The 23518-nt window shown below is 33.6% G+C and overlaps 1 pseudogene; it reads left to right on the top strand.

Annotated features, from left to right (window-relative positions):
* Positions 1-11786: 11786 nt before the first annotated feature.
* Positions 11787-12469, top strand: LOC119534151 (annotated as a pseudogene).
* Positions 12470-23518: the final 11049 nt, after the last annotated feature.

The raw sequence follows: 23518 nt of genomic DNA, 5'->3' as shown, positions 1-23518 counted from the left end.
AACATGCCAGAATTGTTCCTGGCTTATGGCTTCTGCATACCTTAATTCTCTTTTAGGTGTACTTTTCTGCTAGATTATTTGACTTACTCCAATTTATCATTCAGATCTCAGCTTAAATGTTGGCTCTGCAAAAACTTTCTGACCATCCTATCACAGCACCAATCACAATCTGAAATCATATTAGTTATTGACACATATTCTTATTTATAATCTGTGTTGCCATTAGAATATAACATCCTTGAGGGTAGGGATCTTGCATATATTTTTTCTCCACTGTATCCCTAGTGCCTAGAACATAGTAGAAATTCAATAAATCTTTGTTCAGTCTAGAACATAGAGTAGAAATTCAATAAATCTTTGTTCAGTGAATGAATAAATACTCTACTCAATTTGACAGACTTGATAAGTAAACATTTATTTAAAATAAACTATTATAAACTGCAAGGGAAAAAGTATTTCTATTTTTCCACCTAAGAGGGGGGTAAACAGTTCTGGCAGGAATGAAGACAGTTTTGACACAATCTATTTTATAAAATCAAGAAAGAAATAGAAATTATATCTAATGAAGGAACATTTCAAATTTATGTTAAAATTCTTCTAAATGCTTAGAAAATAATCTGTTTGAAGAAATATAAGTAAGCATGATTATATATATGTTTCTTATGCCTGATAAGAAAAGTATGATTTATAAACTGAAGTAATGGGCAAAGATGCCCAAAAAAATAATAGGAGAGGCATTTCTGTAGTTATTTAGTGTCTCCATATTTCTTTTACATGTATTTCAGTCCTTTGTTGCACTCCCAAGGATCTCTTTCTCTGGGTGGAGATGCTGGTTAATGGAGTTTATCTAAGGCCCTGATTATACTCTCTTCACACACTTTCATGGTTCCACTTTCTTCAGTTTTCTTTCTGGTCCACTACTTCATGCTCTTAGTTTCCTCAAGCATGGATAATGTACACCACGACAGGAAATATAAGCAAATGTATTTAAGCTTAGTTACCAAGATTTAATTAACTGGGTTGTAGTTTATTTTTGGACAAGTTGACTTAGGATGGTGGCATTACGGTAGATGTTATGACAACCCCATGTCCTCCACTTCCCCAAAAAAGAAAAAAAAAAGTCCTGATTTATAGTATTTGCCAATTTTTGTGGTGCAAATATACCTGGAAATTGACCAATTTCCTCTATCAACAAGACCTCATTTTATGCAGATCGGAAAAGATGGACACAATAATTTCACAAACTGCTGCAAGCCGTCCACAGCATACCACTGGACTATCAAGAATTTTGTTCATCTACTCCCTTGCTTTATGTTTTATCCAAGATCACTTATCAGTAAAATAGAAAGTTTGTGGGGCTTTCACCAGATCCATGGTGAAATAAACATAGAAATGAGGGAATCAGAGGCCATTCCGATTTCACAAAACAATAATATGAGTTTATAACTCTTTTATATTTGTTTTCTAATTTGAAAATTGCGTTCACTTATGTGAAACTTTTGCTCTTAAATGGAAACAGTTTTAACAACAGTCAATCTACAATGAAGCCTGTGCATAAAATATAAAATACAAATATCTTTTGTTTATATGGTTTTTGTTTTATGAAGAAATAAATCTCAAATATGTAGCTCAGTACAGAACTCTTCACCAGAACAATTCCGAATACGAGGTAAGCCATTTTTTAAAATGTACATGTTTGTCAATCAGAGAGTGAAAAAAAAATTGTTTATTAAGCATTTACAGATTCAGACATTTGATGTGAACATAAAATATACTGTGAACATAAAAGTCTAGGCAAATAGAAATCAGAGAATCTTTTTAATTACATTGGTTTTGCAGTTTATGGATAAAGCATTGGAGTAATGTAGCTGAAAATTTTCCTTAGAAATTTTCAGTACAGCCGTCTCGTTTTACAGATGAGAAAACTGAGCACTGGAAAGAAGTGGCTGGTCTAAGATGCACTGCCTCATTGTGACAGAGCCAGGGCTTAAATTTGGGATCCTAACTTACAAATCAGGGCCTGTACATGACACCAGGGCTCTTCCTTATACAGCACTCAGGAAACACTCAGAGCATCTTGATTTTTATTTAAAAAAAAAACTCGTATACTTTCTAAGGACAAGTAATTACTCTCTTTGCCAAGTATTTAGCTGTCTTTCCTATTTTCCATTTGGCAGCAAAATGAATTTGTTTTTCAGATAGGAAGGAAATTACTCTAATTTAACACTTGCCTTTAAGCAAAAGCATGCTTTGTGAAGATGATGTTGATCATTTATTAGCTATAAGCTGTAGTAATTTCAACTTGGAAGAAATGTGCCTAAATTAAATGAGAGATTTTAGTTAACTGTCAGGAAAAACTTAACAATAAAGGTAATAAAACACTGAAATTAGATGATCTAGATGCTCTGAAATTCATTCATACAAGAACTATTCAACCAGTATCATCAGTGTGCATAGTGCTGAGGTACATAGTAATCTGCTTAGGATGCTTCTCTGACTTTCTGTAGCCCCCTTCTCTAGAATCTGAGCTGGCTCTGTTACCCGGGGTATCCTTGCTACCTCTGGGCCTCAACTTTAAGTGTTGGGTTGGCAGCTTCTGTGTTTCACTCTGGAGGAATTTGTCATTCTGCAAGAAATTGAAATATTCTGAGACTACAATGTCATGAGAAGCCCAGCCTAGCCATACGGCGAGGTCACAGAGAGAAGCACTGAGGCCTGTGTAACGGCTCCAAATGAGCTCCCAATTAACAGTCAGTATCAACTTGGTCACCATGTAAGGGGGGCCAGGTAGAGTTGAGTCTCGGGCGTCAGTCATGCCAGCCCAAATAATGTCAAGTGGAGGAGAAGTGAGCTATGTCCACTGATCTCTGCACAAAATGCAAGATTATAAACAAATAAATAAAATGATTGGTGTTTTTAACTACTAACTTTTGGGGTATTCTGTTACATGGCAATAGGTGGCAAGAGAACTTTTAGACCTGTTCTTTCAACTCCAGAAAACTCCTACCTAAAGATCAAAAAGAAAAGAATAGACCCATAAACAGTACAAATGTGTAGACATTCATCTACTTGAAGGGAACAAACTGAGCTACGTAACTGCATACTTTTTATCTCCAGGAGTTTATAGTTTGTTGAACATGGAATGCAGAGGAGAACACTTGCCACTTCAGTAAAAGTGAAACTACAACTGTGATTTTTAAATTCCAAACTCATTTTCCTGAAAAATGGAAAGAAATTTGGTTTATGATCTTCAATTTATGTTTCCTTTTGAAATGGAAAATAGTGGCAATACTTCACTGTTGTCCTCAGAGGAACCATAGTCACTAACCTCTTAAGTGCAATTTACAGTTATGATTGGTATGCGAGTCAAGGTATTTCATTATAAAGCTATTGCAGGAGCCAGCATGGTTGATTTCTTCTGCATGGTTTTACTATTCAATATTAGAGATTTACCCTGGTTTAAAATCCTGTAATAATAATGAATTTCTTGTTTACTATATTAGCAACTGTTGTGATATAGGATAATGGGCCTCATCCCCAGCATAGTCATAATTTCTGTTATACTCCCTTATAGGACATTTAGATGTAATAATAGACTATTTTTCTCATCAGCTTCACAGATCAGTTTGCTTCAGAAAAAGAACATGCATTCAATTTAGTTTTTAGTAATCTGTGCCCCCTTGAATTTCAATTAAATCCAGTTAACAACAACAAAACAGTTCTCTTTGAAGTATGAGGCTGCTAACTTGTGTACATTACAATATGCATATGTGAAAAGGAGTTTGGAGCAGAATTATTATCCTTTTTATTTTGGTATAATGCCCTGAGGTTTTATTGGGATATGTATCACAGAAAGACTTGATCTAGTACCACAAAGAATGTGTTTGGCATATGTGGCACTGAGTGACCTTCTTTATTTTAAATACTTTATTTATTTTGAACTACTTCAAGTTCCTCCCCAAATGGTTTTGGAAAGTAAAGTTGTTGCTGTCACTCTCCTTGAAATATGGAACATCTATCAAGTAGCTAGCATATGAGCTGTTTAAATCTTCTTCCATAAAAGATACATAAGATGAACATTTTGTTACTAAACTCGGCTCTAAAGCACTTTGTTTTGTTCCCTTGAAAGGAGCTGAAACTCATAGTTATATTCAAATTTAAGCAATATTTTCCAGCAATATCTTCCCCCAAAGTCTGTATTAAAGGTCATAAAAAGGAATGGTAAATCTATAAAGAAGCATGATATTGAAACAACTATTTGGAATCAGTTTTAAAATGAAATCAGTACTAAAGGTGGCATATCTCCAAGACAGGAATATACAGACCATTCTAGAGCATAATTTGGTAGTTTGATGAAATAAAATATTTCTGCATTTCCTGTTGTGACCAATTGTTCTGTGTTGCTAAAGGAAGTTTAAAATGGCCAGAATTATAATTTCTATGAAGTACCATCTCAACTAAATCTGGAAAGAAAGATCAACTGGAAAGCATTAGTAAGTCCTTTAGTTGTGGGGGTTGAAGTATTATACATGTAGTAGACAATCAACTCACAGGTAAATTCATAGGATCACCAGTGGTTCTTTGGGCAAAAGTTCTAGGCAGAAGCTTGAGGCACAGACAGTGTACATTATAAAGACCCAAAGAAATGCATTTAAAACCTGCCTTTCTATTAAGCTTTAAGAAATGAAAGTTCAGATTTCATAGGGAGATTAAGCATTCATTAATACAGTCATTAAGAATTATAAAGAAATGGTGGGAAATATAAATGGTAGATGGAAGGGATGGAGATTTTGTAAGAGATATTTTACAGTTTTTTTTTTTTTTTTTCATTTTTAAGATTGCTTTGAATCTGAATCATTTTCCTAGAAAAGTAAAAAGTAGGTCACAAGTAGGTTAACACTCATTGAAACAGGTTGTAATAGAAAATGATGCTTCCAAAGGCCAGAAGTATTAATTCATTAATCTATAATTTTTAAGAATGTCTAACGATTTTTTTCTGCATTTGTGTTGTCATGTATAGAATTGGCAATTTAAAATGAAGTGAAATATTTTTATTTTTGAATCAAGCTTGATCTTCCTAGCTAACAAATCTTGGAAAAACTATTTTATTAAGTCTGATTTTTTTTTTTTTTTCCAGAAAATACTCTTTGTAAATCTGATATTTTTAGTAAAAATTTCCAACTCTTCAAAATTCTCTTAATTTTAAATTACAAGTAGTATTTGAAAATTTATACATAATTTTTCCTAGCATTCTCAAATACAGAATTTAGATAATCATGTAATGATTAAACACTTCTACTTTCCCCAGTTTGGGAGAATAGATACTGTAAATGACCTCCTACTAAAAACAATTTTAAATGTTTGATAAAATATTTTAAAAGTTGTTGAAAAGGCAATATTTAGTTGCTAAGGTATCAAAAAGCTAACTTCCTAAAAGGCATTTGTTAAAATTCTCATCTTGAATTTTATTTTTGCTGCCAATATATAGTGGAAAAGAAAGAAAACTCAGGAACCACCCTCTCTATATTGGAGAATTTAATAGTAGACATCTCTACTCCCATAGGATAGGATATTAAAAGTGTAAAGTGGAACTAAAAATAAACCTGTTTCCTTAAGAACCAAAGTGCTTAATGCAAATTTAAAATAAAACAAAATAGAACACAAAAATTTTCTCTGGTAATTCATAGCCACAAGCCAGTCCCCCAGTGGAATATCCTTATCTGAGTGGTCTAAAAAAACAGATTTCAGTTTCCAAGTTCATTTTGCCCTCAGGAGCCTAAGAAGAAGAAAATTCTTATCCTGTTTGGAGAAGGCAGCCATTAAGCCAGGTATCAAAGTTTCTCCACAGAAAAAATATTCCAAGGCATATGAACTCCCAGAAGAAACTCATCAACCAGGAAAGAAACAAGGAATTAACAGTTAGAACCAATAAGGGAAACAAAAACCAGACAGCTGAGTCAAAAGACAAACATTTTTCAGATATTTGAATATCAAACAAGTATATAATTGAAAAAAGGAAGGAAAAGACACCAAATACTCATTATTCTCAGATGATATGATTTTCCATATAGGAACCCCAAAGGCAAATACAGATTAATTATTAGAACTAATAAGGGAATTTACCATTATTGCTGATTAAAAATCATTATAAAACAGCAATTGCATTTTTTCAAAATATAATTTTAAAAATAATGTTTACAAAAGTGTCAAAATATAAAATAACTAGAAATAAATGTAACAAAAGTCTTACAAGGTCTTTATGAATAAATATTATATGTCATTGAAATACACTGAAAAGATGTAAATGATTGAAGAGATATACCATGTTATGGTTTGGATAATATTTGACCCCAAAACAATCTATAGATTTCACACCATTTAAATTTACCAGATTTTGTTTGTTTTGAATTTTGACAAGCTAAATTGCAAAATTATAAAACTATTTAAAATGACAAAAGGCCAAGTAGTGCAAAGATATTTATGAGGAAAAAGTTCTAAGAATTTCTAAGAAAAAGGTAGGAGACAGTATAAAGAGCCAAGAAACAAATCATGTGCATATGACAGAAGTGGCTTTGAGGACAGTGGGGTTGAGATGGATTTTTAATAAATAGTGCTGGTAATAACAGCTTTTCCGTAAAATTGAATCCTTACCTCAAATCACTTGCAAAGAAAGAAATTCTAGATGAATAAATAGTTAAATGTGATTGTCAAAAATATAAAAGGATGATAGAGAATAGCACCTTTATGAATATGGGATGGTAAAAGATTGCCTATGTTTTACATAAAAAGCACAATACCACATTAAAATTAAGAGCTTCATTTTATCAAAAGACACAACAAATGTGGAAATTAATACCACAAGATACTGCACATGACCAAGATTATTATCAAGAATATATAAAGAAATGCTACAAATCAATAAGAAAAGCCAAAGAACATTTGTGGATGCAATTATTGACCCATTCACTTTCCATCCCACCCTTTATTTAGTGGGTTGTTTTTTGTTTTTTTTTCCTGTATCTTTGAGACTTTCAAGCTAAAGGTTATATTTACCACTTTCTGATACACCTAAGGTTTCTGGATGCTAAATGAGTTCTTCCAATAAGAGGAATTCACATAAAATTTGGACAGCAAATGCCTTCTTACTGTTCATTTTTTGCTGTTTTCTTCTGGCAATCTAAAATTGCATCAGTTTTCCACCAGGACTAGCCATGGTAATATCTTACCATAAATTCATTTCTGCCTGTTAGATGGACTTTTGAGTATCTTAAGAGGGTCTTATTTATCACATGATGGACCCATCTCATGGTCTTGTCTAGTTCAGGTCTTGGCTCTCCTAGAATCTGCTTCCCCACCCCACCCCTCCTTGGTCTCTCTCTTGCCCCAGATTTTTACTGAGATGTAAATTACATATAATAAAACTCACTCATTTTAACTAAACAGTTTGATGATTTTTAACGATTATGTGCAGTTTTGCAAACATAACACCAATATATTATAAACCATTATAAGATCCCCTTTGTAATCAATCCCCTCCTCCAGTTGCCAGATCCAGGCAACACTGTCCTGCTTTCCTGCTTTCTTTTTCAGGTTTTGCCTTTTCTAGAATTTCATATAAATGGAATCATACCATCTATACTCTTTTGTGTTTGACCTCTTTCACTTAGCATAATATTTTTGAAATTCATCCATAATATTGTGTTTATCAATAGTTTCTTTCTTTTATTGCTGAGTAGTATTCCATTGTTTGGCTATACCAGAACTTGCTTATGCATTCACCTCTTGATAGATATTTGGATTTTTATGATAAATTTTAGCTATTACAAATAAAGTGGTGATGACCATTTTTGTACAAGTCTGTGTGTGGGCAAATACTTTTTCTTTGGTGTGTAATGGCTGGATAATATGGGAGGTGTATTTTTAAATTTTTTAAATAACTCTTTCTCTGTCAGTTTGCCTCAACTGCTGTCACAAATACCACACAATGGGTTGAAAAAAATGGGAATTTATTGGCTCATGGTTTTGAGGACAGGAGAAGTTCAAAATCAAGATTTCAGCAAGGCTTGCTTTCTCTTCAAAGACTGCAGCATTTTGGTGCTGGCTGACAGTAATCATTGGAGTTCCCTGGTTTATATACCTTCCTCCAATTCTCCAATCCCATTGCTGTGTCCTCTCTTTACCAGCTTCTGTGACTTCTAGATTTTTTATGAAGCCTCTAGTAATATAGAATAAGACCCATCCTCATTCATTTGGGCCTTACTTTAACTAAAAACAACATCTCCAAGAGGTCTTATTTACAGTGGTTCACAATCACAAGGATCTGGATTAAGATTAAGAACATGTAGTGTGTTGGGGTACATAATTTAACCTATTGCACTGTAAACTGTTTTCCAAAATGGCTGTACCATTTTTAGTTCCTACCAGCAGTATGTGAGAATTCAGTTGTTTCACATGCTTCACACACTACACGGTATTGCCAGCCTTTGTAAAGTTAGCTAACCTATTGTAATCCTTAGGGCAACCACTGGAAAAAGAATACAAAAACTATAGCTAAAAAGTCAGTAGGGCTTTTTAAACAAATGATTCTGGAAAGTTTAAATCTAAATGCAAACAGAAACAAAAACGAAAAAAATACTTTGATTCATATTGCACTCATAAGCAAAATTAACTTGGATTTTATACCAAAATTAAAGCTTAAAACTGTAAAACATCTAGAAGCAATCATATGAGAAGATCTTCATCTTAGATGAAACATGGAAAACATGATCAGCACAAGAATAAAAGAATACAAAGCTCGTTTTTTTTCCTTTATACAAGCAAACACTCCCTCTCCCCCTACCCCCATCATCATTCCTGCACTCCTGGTAATCTCTACTCTGCATTCTCTGTGAATTTGCTATTTTTAATCATCTTTTATATGTGATATCTACATTTTTGTCCTTATATGTCTTGCTTATTTCATTGGGCATAATTTTTCAAGGTTTTTCCATGTTGCAGTATGCCTCGTAACTTCATTTTTTCTTATGGCTGATTAATATTCCATTGTGTGTATGCACTACAATTTGTTTATCCATTCATTTGTTGATGGAAACTTGGGTCATTTCTAGCTTTTGGCTATTGTGAATAATGCTGCTATAAACATTGGTATACAAGTACCTGTTTGTGACCCTGTTTTCTCTCTCTTTGGTTATAGACCTAGAAGTGGGATTGCTGGGTCATATAGTCATTCTATATTTAACTTTTGAGGAACTATCATACTGCTTTTCACAGTGGCTGCACTTTTTTACATCCCCCCAGGCTATTTATCACGTATATTCATTAAACTTTGTCATACTTTCATTTTCCCAGCTCCTCCCATGTTTAGGTGATATTCAATTTCATAATAAATTCTTTCCTCCCATAATATTTATGGTAACTCTGCTTCCCTGCCTGAACTCCAGCTGCTTCACCCTTCTGATCACTTTCTCATCCAGGTGCACAAGAGTAGGGATTCATTTAACATAGTTCATTATTTCTTAATACTATGCTGGGTGGAACAATTATATTAATAGTAACATCAAAAAGAAATTAAAACTGCTACTTACTGATTTTTATAGTCTTCTAAGCACTGCGTTTGTCACAATACAACACACATACATATATGTAATTTCAATTGAGCATCACAATATCATGAAATAGATATCATTATTTAATTATATAGGTAAAAGTAGAGGCACAAAGAGATTAAAAAATTTATATAGGATTTTGCTCCTAGCCAGTGCATAAATTAGGATTCATACCCATGATGTAGAGACTAGAAAACCTAAACTCTTAATCCTTATGATGAACTTCCATGACCAATTGGGTTACAGTTCCATACATTTTCATAAATAAATAATTTCTTAAACTACATTCAACTTCAGGAACTTCATCTACTACACAAGATGGCATCACAGGGACTGGATTTACCCTCACACCTGAAATAACTGGAAAAAAACCACACACACAGAACAAAATAGATGAACCAAGAATTTTCAGACAATGACATCCTCACGCAGCACAGTAAAGTGATCTCTGGAAGAGGGTAAACAAATGAGATTTGTTTTGCTTCCTCAACTTAATTCTTGGAGATTCCAGGCCTTGGGATAGGGAAGGGGAACCTCCATCCTGAATTGAGGAGAGAGGCGAGGAAGATCTGGGAGCCACAGAGGCTGATGAGACTAGAGTTCAATAGGCAGAATACCAGAAAAGAGAAATCTACACAAAGAGAATTCTGAAGATCTGTAGAGGGTCCTCCTTGAGAGTTCAGTTGAATCCAATTCAGGGCATTTATGTAACAATGCCAGGAAAAGAATCACCTAAAGGAACAGAAGAAACAATTCCTGGAGCTCACATAGGGATTTGAATAGTTTGTATTCCATAACCTAAATATCCTTATTCCTAAGATATTAGCTAAAGACTTGCCTCAGTGGTAGGACAAATTCAGCTTCAGACAAAATTCTGCTCTGGTTCCACCTAACAAATATTAAAAAGGGAACTTCTAAAGGATCCAGTTGCTCTAGAACAAAGCTCAAGTATATTCCTAGGATCTCAAAAATGTCTACCATCTAACAATGTAAAATTCATGCCAGGCAACTCATCAAAATTACCAGGGCTATAGGTAAAATAAGCTGTAATAAGGAGAATAATCAATCAATAGGAAGATTTTTTAAAATGATACAGATGATAGGATTAGTATATAAGGACCTCAAAATAATTATAACCATATTTAACATGTTTGAGAAGGTAGAAGAAAGATTGTGCATGTCAAATAGAAACATAGAAGATGTTTTAAAAACTCAATATTTATAGAATGGAGAAGACTTTTGGGAGGCTGAATAGCTAGTATTTGAAGTGTCATCATGTGGTGGAGGATTAGATACAATCTGTATAGTTCCAGAGAGAAGAACTAGGCTGCATATAGAGAGAATCAAAGAACTGCCTGGTATTAAGAGCTTTTTAGAAATGAAATAGACATCCTTGTAAGACAGTGAATTCTTTTTCACTGATGAAGAAGATGAATGACCAGTGATTATGGGTGTTAAAGAAAATACTTATGTGTCAGGTACGGTGTTTCTTCAAGTTTAGGCATGTAAGAATCAACTGGGGCAACTTGTTAAATATTGAAGTCCTTATCTTCAGCAGTATTGCTTCAGTAGATCTGGGATAAGGTCCAAGAATCTACAATTTTAACAGGCTTCTCAGTGGGTCCAATTCTGGTGGTCAGTGACCCACACTTTGAGAACCAGTGAGACTAGATAAACTCAGACCTTTTCTACCTGTTCTACTTATTTTAGTAAAATATGTGTGTAGTCAATGAAATTTTGTAAAAAATCCAAGACAAAATTCTTCAATAACTTGACACAATTAGAGAAGAAATCATTAGGATGCAGAATCCTGGGATTTGGAAGAAGGCTTGATTCTCAATCTATGTCACAAAAGATAAGATTTAATAGCAAAATAGAAGATACAAACTCAGTTTGAATACTTTTAAACACTTTAAATAAAGAACCCGCTCTATATAGGCCAAGAAACACTCTGTTGGAGGCCTGGAAAAAGCTATCTGGTTATCCTAAGGGAAAACACCTGCTTAAGTTAAACTCCTATCAGTCTTTGGAGCTCAGGCTTACATAAACTTCAACCTACAACTAACAATACAGGTTTGGGTGAGTGTCAGAAACAAAGTACAGATGCTCTTCTATCTCCTCCCTACTTTTTGTTGGGGCTCAAGAGCTTTTGCTGACCTCCTCAGAGATTTTTCTTGAATCATGAGAGAAAAAATTGCAGCAACATTTTTCTTTGTCACAAGGCTGGTGAAAAAACATGATAAATTGAGTAAACAGCAAATAGAAGCCTTTGCAGAAAAGCTGATGACAGTCTTGTATGAAAATTACAGAAGTCACTGGCATTCTGATTGCCCTTCTAAAGGGCGAGCATTCAGGTGAATAAACAATAATCAAAATAAAGATCCCATTCTAGAAAGTAATGTGAATTTTTCTCAGCTGGGACTTCCAAAGGAGATGACCATCTGGGTAGATCCCTTTGAAATGTGCTGTAAGTATTGTGAGAAAAATCATCCATTTACAATTGCTTCCTTTAAAGGCACATGGGAGGAATGGGATCTATTTCAACAAAGCAGCCATGCTGTTAGTAGGCTCACATTAGACTTAGACTACCTCTGGCACTTCCTCCGATAAAGAAAGTTGTAGCAAAAACCTCAGAAATTCCTAAAGTCAGCAATCCAAAGAGTATTTACCAGGTTGAAAACTTGAATCAGCCCTTTCAATCTTGGTTCCAAATCCCCCATAAAAAGAACACGACAGATGGCCATGCCAGTCTCTTGGGAAATGCTTATCATGCATGGCACAAGAACCCTAGAAGTTCCAGGCCTGCTGCTATGCTGGTTGGACACCAGGTAGACCAGCACCATTGGGTCAACTCAGACCAATGAGGAGGGACTGGGCCGGTGGGGTAGAGCTCAGAGGAGAGGCTTTATTTCCTCTAAAACTGAAACAACTCTATGGTTGGGAGGCCCATGAAATGGAGAAAAAATAACCACATCGGGGTTTAGGGTGCATGGTGATGAGTCCTCTCATACAGATCGTGACTGTTCTTAGCTATACTTATAACTGTTACTTAATTTTATATGAAGTTTTATGTCCCACTAATGAATGTGTCCATTAAGGTAATAGAATGAAGATACTGACTTGTGATAAGAATTGACTAAGTATGAAAAGTAACTAAATAAATGTACTGTTGTTTTTTTTTAAATTATAGAATGAAAGCTATAATTTATATAATAAATTTAAGAGATAAAAATACACTGGATGTATTTAACAGCAGATTAGTCACTGCGAAGAAGAGATTGGTGAACTTAAAGACATAACAATAAAAGTTATCATAAATAAAACAGATAAAAAAAGAACAGAGAATAAGAATGTGGGACAACTATAAGTTGCTTACATAGGTTTAGTTAATCTCATGAAGGAAAGAAGTGAGAGAAAAAGCTATTTGAAAGTAAAGTAATTTCCAAATTTGAAGAAAATTATAAACGCACAGATCCAGAAGCCTAACGCCAAGCACAAGAAACAAAAAACACCACCAAGTCTCATAATATCATATTGCTTATAACATGTGATGAAGAGAAAATCTTAAAAGCATCCTTACAAAAAAAAAGAAACATTACATACGGAGGAACAATATATGTGTAAGAAAATAAAAAAGTGGCAACACTCTCAAAATCCTTAAAGAAAAAAATTGTCAACATAGTATTTTATACTTAGAGAAAATAATCTTTCAAAAACAAAGGTGAGAAGACTCTTTCAGATATAGCAAAGCTGAAAAAATTCCTCACCGGCAGATCTTCACTATGGGAAATATTAAAGGAAGTCCTTTAGACAGAAGGAAAATAACACCAGATGGAAACCTGCATCACTACAATGGAATAAAGATCATATAAAATGGTAAGTAAGTGGGTATGTGTAACAGATTTGTTTCCTTTTCCTTAAGATTCCTTTAAAAGTTAATTGACAATTTAACAGAAACTATGATAGTATCATAATGTTTTTTTTTTTAATACCTAGAAGTAAAATTTATGACAATGATAGCACAAAGACTAACTTAGGAGAAACAGATTATAATATTTAAATTTCACATACTATATGTGAAGTGGTATAATGTTACATGAAATTAGACTGTGATAAATTAAGAATATTTACTGTAACTCCTAAAAAGCACCACAAAGAATTTTAACTAATAAACTGAGATAAAATGGAATTATGAAAATTACTCATGTAAAATGGAATTATTAAATATATTCAATCATGAGAAGGTAGAGAAAGCAGACAAAAAGGAACAAAGAATGGTTGAGATGAATAGAAAACAAATAGCAAATGGCAGATTTTAATCCATTTATGACAGTAATCACTTTACATGTAAATGGTCTAAACATTCCAATGAAAAGGCAGAGGTTTTCTGATTGGATAAGAATCAGAATTTTACTACGCATTGTCTACAAGGAGCCCAATTATATATAACAATATGAATAAGTTAAAATGGGAAGACTAGAAAGTAATATACTGCTAACATATAGGCTACTAATGCTAATTGAAAGACAGGTATATAGCAGGCCCATTTCATACTGAGAGAGAAGTGAATTATGAAGAGTACATAATAATTGAAAATGTTTATGCACCAAACAACAGATCTTTAAACTATGTGGTGCAAAAATGGATCTGTAAGGAGAAATGGGCTAATCCACAATTATAGATGGAGAATTTTAAACTACTCTTTCAATAATTGATAGAACTAAGCAGAAAATTATATGTTTAGAAGCTTGATCAACAATATTAATCAAATTGACTTAACTGACATTTATAGTATACCTCACCACCAAAAACATAACATAGATTTGTTTCAAGTGTGCAAAGAATATTTACTATGATAAATATTATTGTAGGCCACAGACAGCTCAAATAATTGAAAAGGATCCAAGTCATACAAAGTATGATCTCTGACTCAGATGATATTAAATTAGATATCAATATCAAAGATATCTGATAAGCCGCCAAATATTTGGAATCAATGTAACACACTGCTAAATAACCCATGGTTCAAAAAAGAAATCAGATAACCTGAATAGCTGTACATCTGTTGAAGAAATAGCATTTGTAATTAAAAACATCCCACAAAGACAACTCTGTGCTCACATGGCTTCATCTGTGAATTCTACCAAACACTTAATGGGGCAGGGGGTGGGGGTGGTAATCAATCAAACTCTTCCAGAAAATCAAAGAGGAGAGAATACTTTCCAACTCATTCAATGAGAGCAACATTACCCTGGTATCAAAACCAGATAGAGATATTTCAGGAAAAGAAAACCACAGACAAATATCCAGCATGAATATAGATGGAAAAATTCTTAACAAAATTTTAGCAAATAGAATCCAATTAAACATAAAAATGATAATACATTGTGATTAGGTGGAATGTTTGTTCGATTAACTTTTGAAAAATAAATGTATTTCACTACACTAACTGATTTTAAAAGAAAAATCATATGATCATCTCAAAGGCATCTGATGAAATCCAACATTGATTCCTAATAAAAACTGTCAGTAAACTGGGAATTGAAGGGAATGTCCTCAACCTGATGAAGGGCATCTATAAATAATCTACAGTTCACATCATACTTAATGATGGAAGATTGATCACTTTTCCTCTAATCATGAAAAAGGCAAGGATGTTTGCCCTCACTGCTTCTATTAGGTTTGGATGGTCTAGTCAGTGAAATAGACAAGAGAAAAATAAAAGGGCATCCAGATTGAAAATGATGAAGTAGAAATTCCTATAGAAACTACAATCTTGATAAGCAATTTATTAACTATAGAATTATGAAATGAATTTACCAAGACTGCAGAATACGAGATCACCACACAATAATTGTTTTTCCATCTACTATCAATGCACACCTGGAAACTGAAAAAATACTATTTACCATAGCACCAAATATATGAAAATTTTTAGAGATAATTTTGACAAAAGATTTGCAAAACCTACTCTGAAAAATTTCTGAGAAAAATAAATGAAGAGATATATACTGTGTTTTGGATTGTAAGGCTTCAGTTCTTGGCAAATTGAGTTATAAATTCAGTGCAATCTCAACAAAAATATAGCAGGACTTTTATGGTAGAAATTGACAAGGGGATTCAAAATTTATGTGAAATGCAAAGGCTCTAGAAGAGCCAAAACACATTTATAAAGTCAAAAAACAAAGTTGGGGGGATAACGCTACCTTATTCTGAGATGATTTTAAAACTCATAGACAGGGCAGTCAGTGTTGGTATTATAGATAAACAAATAGATCAGTGGAAAAGAATACAGAATCCAGAACTTCCCCCCACCCGCTTCCCCCTATTCACATAGCCAATTGATCCTTGACAAAGGTGTAATGACAATTCAGTGGAGAAAAAATAGTCTTTTCAACAAATGATGCTGGAACAATTGAATATCCATATGTAGAAAATGAATAAAAAATAGTATCTCCATCCATACCTTGGACCATGTAAAAAAATTAACTCCAAAGGTATCACAGACCTAAATCTAAAACTTAAAAATACAAAACTTATAGAAAAAAATGTGTGTATCCTTGATTAGCCAAAGACATCTTACATCCATAAAGGAAAAAACTACTAAATTTTACTTCATCAAAATTAAAATATTTTTTATTTATTTTATTTATTTATTACATTTATTTTATTTATTTTAAAGATAATTTTAAAAGAATAAAAACAGAGACCACAGACTGGAAGAAAATAATTTTAAGTCATATGTCTCATTATAGTCTTTTATTCAGAATACACAAAGTACTCTCAAAACTCAATAATTTAGAAAACAAACAACTGCCTTAAAAAATAAGCAAAATATTTGAACTACACATTACCAAAGAAAATATATAAACGGCAAATAAATGCATGAAAGAATCTCAAAATTACTAATTGTTCAGTGTGCCGGTTTGAATGTATTATGTCCCCCAGAAAAAGCTATATTCTTTGATGCAATCTTGTGAGGCAGACATAATAGTGGGGATTAAGTTGGAACGTTTGAATTAGGTTGTTTGCATGGAGATGCACCCCACCCAACTGTAGATGATAACTGATGGGATATTTCCATGGAGGCGTGGCCCCACCCATTGAGGGTGGGCCTTGATCAGTGGAGCCATATAAACGTGCTGACTCAGAGATGGAACGGAGTGCAGCTGTGAGTGATGTTTTGAAGAGGAGCAAGCTTGCTAGAGAGGAGCGTCCTGGGAGAAAGCCATTTTGAAACCAGAACTTTGGAGCAGACGCCAGCCACGTGCCTTCCCAGCTAACAGAGGTTTTCCGGATGCCATTGGCCATCCTCCAGTGAAGGTACCCGATTACTGATGTGTTATCTTGCACACTTTATGGCCTTAAAACTGTAACTGTGTAGCCAAATAAACCCCCTTTTTATAAAAGCCAATCCATCTCTGGTGTTTTGCATTCTGCAGCATTAGCAGACCAAGACATTCAGTTAATGCAAATTAAAACCATAATGATATATCCCTACATATATATTAGAATTAATATAAAAAACTGAATAAACAAAGTATTGTTGAGAATTTGAAGCAACTGCAATCTCATAAAATGCTAGCGGGAATGTAAAATAATAAATACAACACTTTGTGAAACTGATAGCTCCTTTAAAAATTAACCATATATCTCCATATGACCCAATTATTCTAACCCTAGATATTTACCAAAAAGAAATGAAAGTATGGTTTCTACAAAGACTTGCACATGAATGTTCATAAGAGCTTTATTTATAATAGCCAATATCTGGAAACATCTCCAAGTGTCCATCAACTGATGAATGAATTTACAAAATACAGTATATCCATATAATTGATTACTTGTTAGCAATAAATAAAGAATAGACTAATGATGCATGGAATTGTCAAGAACTGTGAAGGATCTGAGATTTTACCCTACTCATCAGCACAATTTCATGAATGCTTGCAGAAGATGTGAGTCTTCTGGGTCAGAGACAAAGGATTTTCTTATGTACAAAAATAGCAGTAGTCAGAGCAGCATAGGTTTTTCCATGCTGATTCAGTTTCCACAGGGCAATATGAAGAGGGCACAAGCAGTACATAGTATTGTAGGAAAGGAACTCAGCTTAGAGACTCAAATATTCTATACTGGGAAATAAGCCTGCCTAATCTTTACCTTTGTGGAAGACAATGTTGGTTTTTTTGTTTTTTGTTTGTTTTTGTTTTTGTTTTTTTATCGTAATGGACTTTAAATAAACCTGCCCTTTACTCGGGAAGAAGACTGTATCTTCAAAGTCTGTTCTCTTCTTAAGCATTCTTGAAAAGATAGTGTGGAATAAAAGTAGTCAGTGCCTCCACTTGTAAGACACGCAGAAACACAACAGACCCATGGAGTACTGTCTCTGGATAGTAAGAGCATGGATGAATCTCAAAATTAAAAATTTTAGTGAAACTAATGATACCTACTGCATTCTTACATTTATATCAAATTACAGAAAATGCAAATGAATGAACAGTTTCAGAAAGCAACTCACTCAGTGGTTGTCTGGGGATAGGGAAAAATGGCAGAGAGGGTGGAAGAAAGGAGTTACAAAAGGCACAAGGAGAATTTTAGTAGTGAAGAACATTATTATATTGATTGTGGTGAGGGCTTCATGGATGTTTCTATATCTCAAAACTTATCAAATTGTCCTCTATAGGTTGAGCCATTTATTGAATGTAAATTATACCTCAATAACACTGTAAAGAATAGACAAAAAAGTCATTCAACTTCTATGATTCTTTTTCCATATTTGTAAAATGAAAGAGTTCTACTATTCCCCTGAGCTCTAAAATCCCACAATCAATGAACTCCACAATCAAATTGCATATTTGATCAACACAGAAATCTGCTCATTGTATGTGCATTCAGTAAGTTATCTCTCAAATCTCTTTATTAAAGCATGGGTTTTTGAAATATTTTAATTTTTAATGAGCAAGGAAATGGAAAATTTAGTGAAATGAGAGTTGATAGTTTATGATGGAGTTGCTAATTTCCAATCTGCATCTGCCTAAAACACATTTCTGATCTTCCTATGTCAGTTTGAAGTCTTCAAACTATCTTCAGGAAATTCAAAAAAAAAGGTGGTCTTGAGAGTGGTTGTGGTAATGGAAGCCTACTTGCGGAAGCACGCTTAGTGGCAGTAAGGTGGTAAAAATAATTTTAGAATTTGACAGTACTTTAGAGATAAAAAGTCCAAAGCCCTCCTTTTACAGTTTGAAATCCAAGACTCAGAGAACTGATATTTGCCTAAAGGAAAGTAACTTTGCAGTGATGGAGTAAAAGGGTTAGACTCCAGAAGTCCTGATTACTAGCTCAATATTCTTTCCATCATACAAAGTTTCTCCTCCTAGTAATGATAAGTTTTATTACTCCAGATTGAGGAATGCATTCTCTGGTTTTTAAAATTTTCAATCTTATTTATTTATTGCAGAAAAATAATATACAAAGACATTTACAAAACAATCATAAAAATATGAATGCATTTAGATACCAGATCTATTTGCATTTTACCATGGGTCATCAATAAATAAATAGAATGCTATTTTTTGTATTTTAAGTTTTTTTTTATCCTCTCAGAGGAAGAATGCCAAAAGGAATTAACTGACTATGGTTTTGCAAGTCAGTTTGATCTCAGTATTTTACTTGTAAAGGTGTTCTTAAAATTTCCCTGGATTGTTACCATTTTAAAATGGAGAAAGTCCATAATGATGCCTTGTCTCTCAGTGGCTGATTGGCATGATCTCTTGAGAATGCATGCATGAAAAAATAAAAATAAAAACATTCTTCATCAAAAAAAAAAAAAAAGAAAGAAAGGAACACAAACAACTGTTCAGACTTCTATCAGAATGTAGAGGTGTGAGGATAGTGCTGCTGCCCGTCTGGCAATTACGTAACTTGAAAAAAAAAGGATATGTTGCTTGAGAAGAAAATATCAATTCAGGCAAGTATATAGAACAACTTACTTTTTTTTTACCCAAACAGTGATTGATGTCTTCTTACAGTAGCTTGTTTACCTCTGGGACACTAATTTTGAGCAAAGTGGACCTAAAAAGAAGTTACAGCTATTAAGTAATCTGTCTTCCAATCTTGCTTTAAATGTTTTCTTAACAATTTGTCAAGAGGCATCCCTGACTTTTTGACAACACACAGAATTTCCTTCTTCCTGAGGGATCTACTGACCATAAAATATGTACACACACACACACACACACTCACACAAGTAAAACACATTTGGATGTTGATGGTTCTACAAATAACCTTACATCTTAAGCAGAACAATCTCTCCCTAGAAGCCTTTAGTTTGGCATGTTTTTCTTAAACCAGCCAGCACTACAGTGTTAAGTGGACCTTAACAGATGGAGCAGATGGAGCTGCAACAGAAGTAATGAGGGAAAGCAGGAACCAAAAGCCAGAGTCCTGGAGCAAGAAAGAAATGTGGATGACTATTTTTGGTTTGGGCCTCATTATTATATTTTTACTAACTCGAATTTACACATCTTACTCTAAACTTGCATCAATATTTTTTCTGCAAGTATCAACATGACAGAAGAATCCATCGTCACTTTGTCAGGGAGGCCTATTTGTTTTAATTTTATGGTAGGAAAGCCATACACAGGAGTGTTCAGCTTGTTAAGGCTTTTAAGAGCAGATTTCAGGGATCCTCATACAACAGCACATTCCTTGTTGCTCTGAGCACTCTGAAGCACAGCATCTGCCTCTCTCTCTGTAGCTTTAGGTATTTTGTGTCTGGAGCACATTCATTTACACAGTTTTTTCTATTTAGACATGTTTATTTTTCCCTAAACCTGGAGAAAACAGTTTTCATGTTGGACTAAAAGTCTAGACTCCATTATTTACTATTATTTAATCTCTTTGGAGAACACCAGGACAAACAAATCAATCCCAGGTATAAATGAAATCTATAGGGAGAGTATTATTCTGACATTGAAAATGTACAGGTTACTTTGTATTGAAGTAACACATAATTTAAAAAAATAATTGCAAAAACATCACTGCATAGAGCTTTATTTTTTTGCTTATTTCATTTTTCAGGTGATAAAAATTAGAAATATAATATTTTAGAAACATATTACAGCCTATCCTTCAGTGTTCAAAAATTATTACCATGATTCACTAAGAAAAAACAGGTTAAATTGGTATCAGAAATTACAGATTTTCTCCCAATGTTGGCAGTGACACTGTGAATGAGTCTGAACCACAAATTTTAATCTGTGCTCAATACCTAAGAGTTCCCCCCACCCCGTTTTTGCTACATAGAAATAAATTTTGGTTTGGTGACAACTACCTATAAGTGCTTTAGGCAACTGAAAAATGCAAGATGAAAATGGAAATAATGTAACCTCTGATAATTATAATGAATGATGACTAACAGTGGGAATAGGGAAGTTCTAACATTGCTAGAATTGACTCAAACAATTCTGAAAACATGGACATTTATGTGTGTAGAACATTTTAAGATTTGTCTGAAAACACATACTACTAAAACTTCCAATATCAGCATAATTTATTGGTATGACTCAATTTCTACGTGGGCTATTAGTTCTTTAATAGTTGGTAGTTTACCAGATCATCCATGAGCCTCATTGTCACATTGCCAACAGCAGAAGGAAGTAAATGAATATGACAGAGATTGGGTCAAGTTTGAATTCAGAATCTGGACAGAGCAAGTTGGGTATCACAATGTTGGCTGTACAGTGAGAACTATGATTTGGAGAGACATAGAAACAGGGCAAGGGAACACATAAAAAGAGGTGTAGGCATAAAGGACCAGTTATTGGAATAATCAGTATTGTAGTGTGCAAAGGGCAAGGAATTTAGAATCAGGAGACTTGACCTTAAATCCAGTGATGACACTTACAAGATGACAGTAAGGACCTTTGCTTAGGTATTAGTTATCATCATTAGTTTTGCTTAAGAGGCCCTGCTTTTTTAGCTAGTTATACTTACTGCAGATTAAAATAATAGATTAATGCTGACATGAAATTAATTTGTAAACCAAAGTCTGGTTTCTATTTTTAATCTACTGAAATGATGAAACTTAGTAGGTAGATCAAAGTTTGAATTTAAGCTAACAAAGACTGCATTATAATGTCAAAATGACTTGATCATTTTAAATCATCAAATAAAATACAATTTATTCAATACCAACATGTACTTGGCATCCTTACAGGGAAAAACGATTCTACCTCTAACTCTTAGTTACAATTGGAAAATAATCAATGCAGATAAATATGCTTCTTTACATGCAGATGAGACATTTCTTTAAAGCTTTGTCCATTAAATACATGAAATTTGTTGATATATTTCTCCTAGTATAGCTTTTCTTTAAATAAGAGAAGATTGTTAAATCTTTTGACTTTGTTCAGTTCATTAATTGTGGCTAATTTGCCATTCTGAGTACTTTCACTTTCGGGAAACATAAATAAATGTTTCCCTGTATCAATTTAGAGCACAGAAGAAAAGCTTAGTTGGCAATGTAGATTTTTCCAAAATTTTCCCCATAAGCATACTTTAGACATTTTAAAATTAAATTCTTCCAGGCCAAGTCACACAATGATGTTACTAAATATGGAAATGAGATTACACTAAGTGCTATAATGATATTTCAGGGAGGACAAAAGTCATGTCATACCTAGTTTACTGTATACATTCATTCAAGATTATTTTACCCACATGGGAAGCTCATTCCCTTTTAACATATGCTCCTGATTCAGCTGTTACACCACACTGACCACGCCAATGGACTTTCCATTGAAACTTTACTGGATGCTAAAAATCAAAGCTACTTCTACCACAAATTAATAAAAACCACTAATTTTTATCATCATGAATTATTTTACTTATTAAGTAAATATTTAAATCATACTATGTAGTCATTTTCTAAGTGCTGGGGGCTGAGTATTAGGTTATGAAGAATTAAACATGGACTCAATTCTTAAGCCTTTTTGAAAAAAAAATGTTTAGCATCTGGATGGTAGGAAACACATATTTATTATATTTTAATATAATAAAAAGCAATAGGAGGGCTTTGCACCAAAATGCTATGTGGCACAGTACTGGGGTGGCAGATGCTGCCTCATTGGAGAAGTGGGGTCAAGAAGTTATGCTTAAAAGTTGTCTTATGTAGTAGTTATGAAAAAAATGTTTCCACTTTCCAGATGAAAGAAAGGAGACAGAAAAATTAAGAAACCTTCTCAAGTGTACACAATTAGGAAAAGACAGAGGCCATGTACTACCCCATTCTGCAAAACCATCTGCTCCTGCATTTTTCTGTTGAACACTCTGCAGTGTCTTTCAGAAACTACAGACTAATGATTCTCAAGTCAAATGAAATTAAAGCAGCAGAGTAGTGAAACGCTTCTTGTTTCTACACTCCTCGTGATTTTGTAATGAATCTCACTGACTCCTCTTCATTAGTTGAGGAATGTAGCCAATGTGTAGAGTAGACAAAACTGGTGTGTGGAGTAGACAAAATTGGTGTGTGGACATTTTGTTTATTTGCTTTTGTGAATGCTGCTACTCTGTTGATCACGGAAAAATGAGCCTATGGTCCACAGACATTACAACTATCAATATAAAAATTTTAAATTCTGAAACAGTCTTAGGTCCTAGCTTACTCCTACTTTGTTAATGTAAACTAAAATTATTCTGAACTGTCCTAAAATAATTTTAATTGCCTGATTCTTTTAATGAGTATCGCATATGATACATATTCACAAAATTTACACATCTTATGTCATGGAATGACATTGGTAAATTATACATAATAGGGCAGTGTAGCAGTTTGCTCAAAATGTTAAGAAAACTTATAAAAGACTAGGTTCTGTTATACATACTCTGTTCTGAAGTCATAAAATCATCCTCCT

The sequence above is a fragment of the Choloepus didactylus genome, chromosome 5, assembly GCF_015220235.1.
Source record: "Choloepus didactylus isolate mChoDid1 chromosome 5, mChoDid1.pri, whole genome shotgun sequence".
Classification (NCBI taxonomy): Eukaryota; Metazoa; Chordata; class Mammalia; order Pilosa; family Megalonychidae; genus Choloepus; species Choloepus didactylus.
The sequence above is the reverse complement of the archived record's forward strand: the minus strand, read 5'-3'. Positions and strand labels throughout refer to the sequence as shown.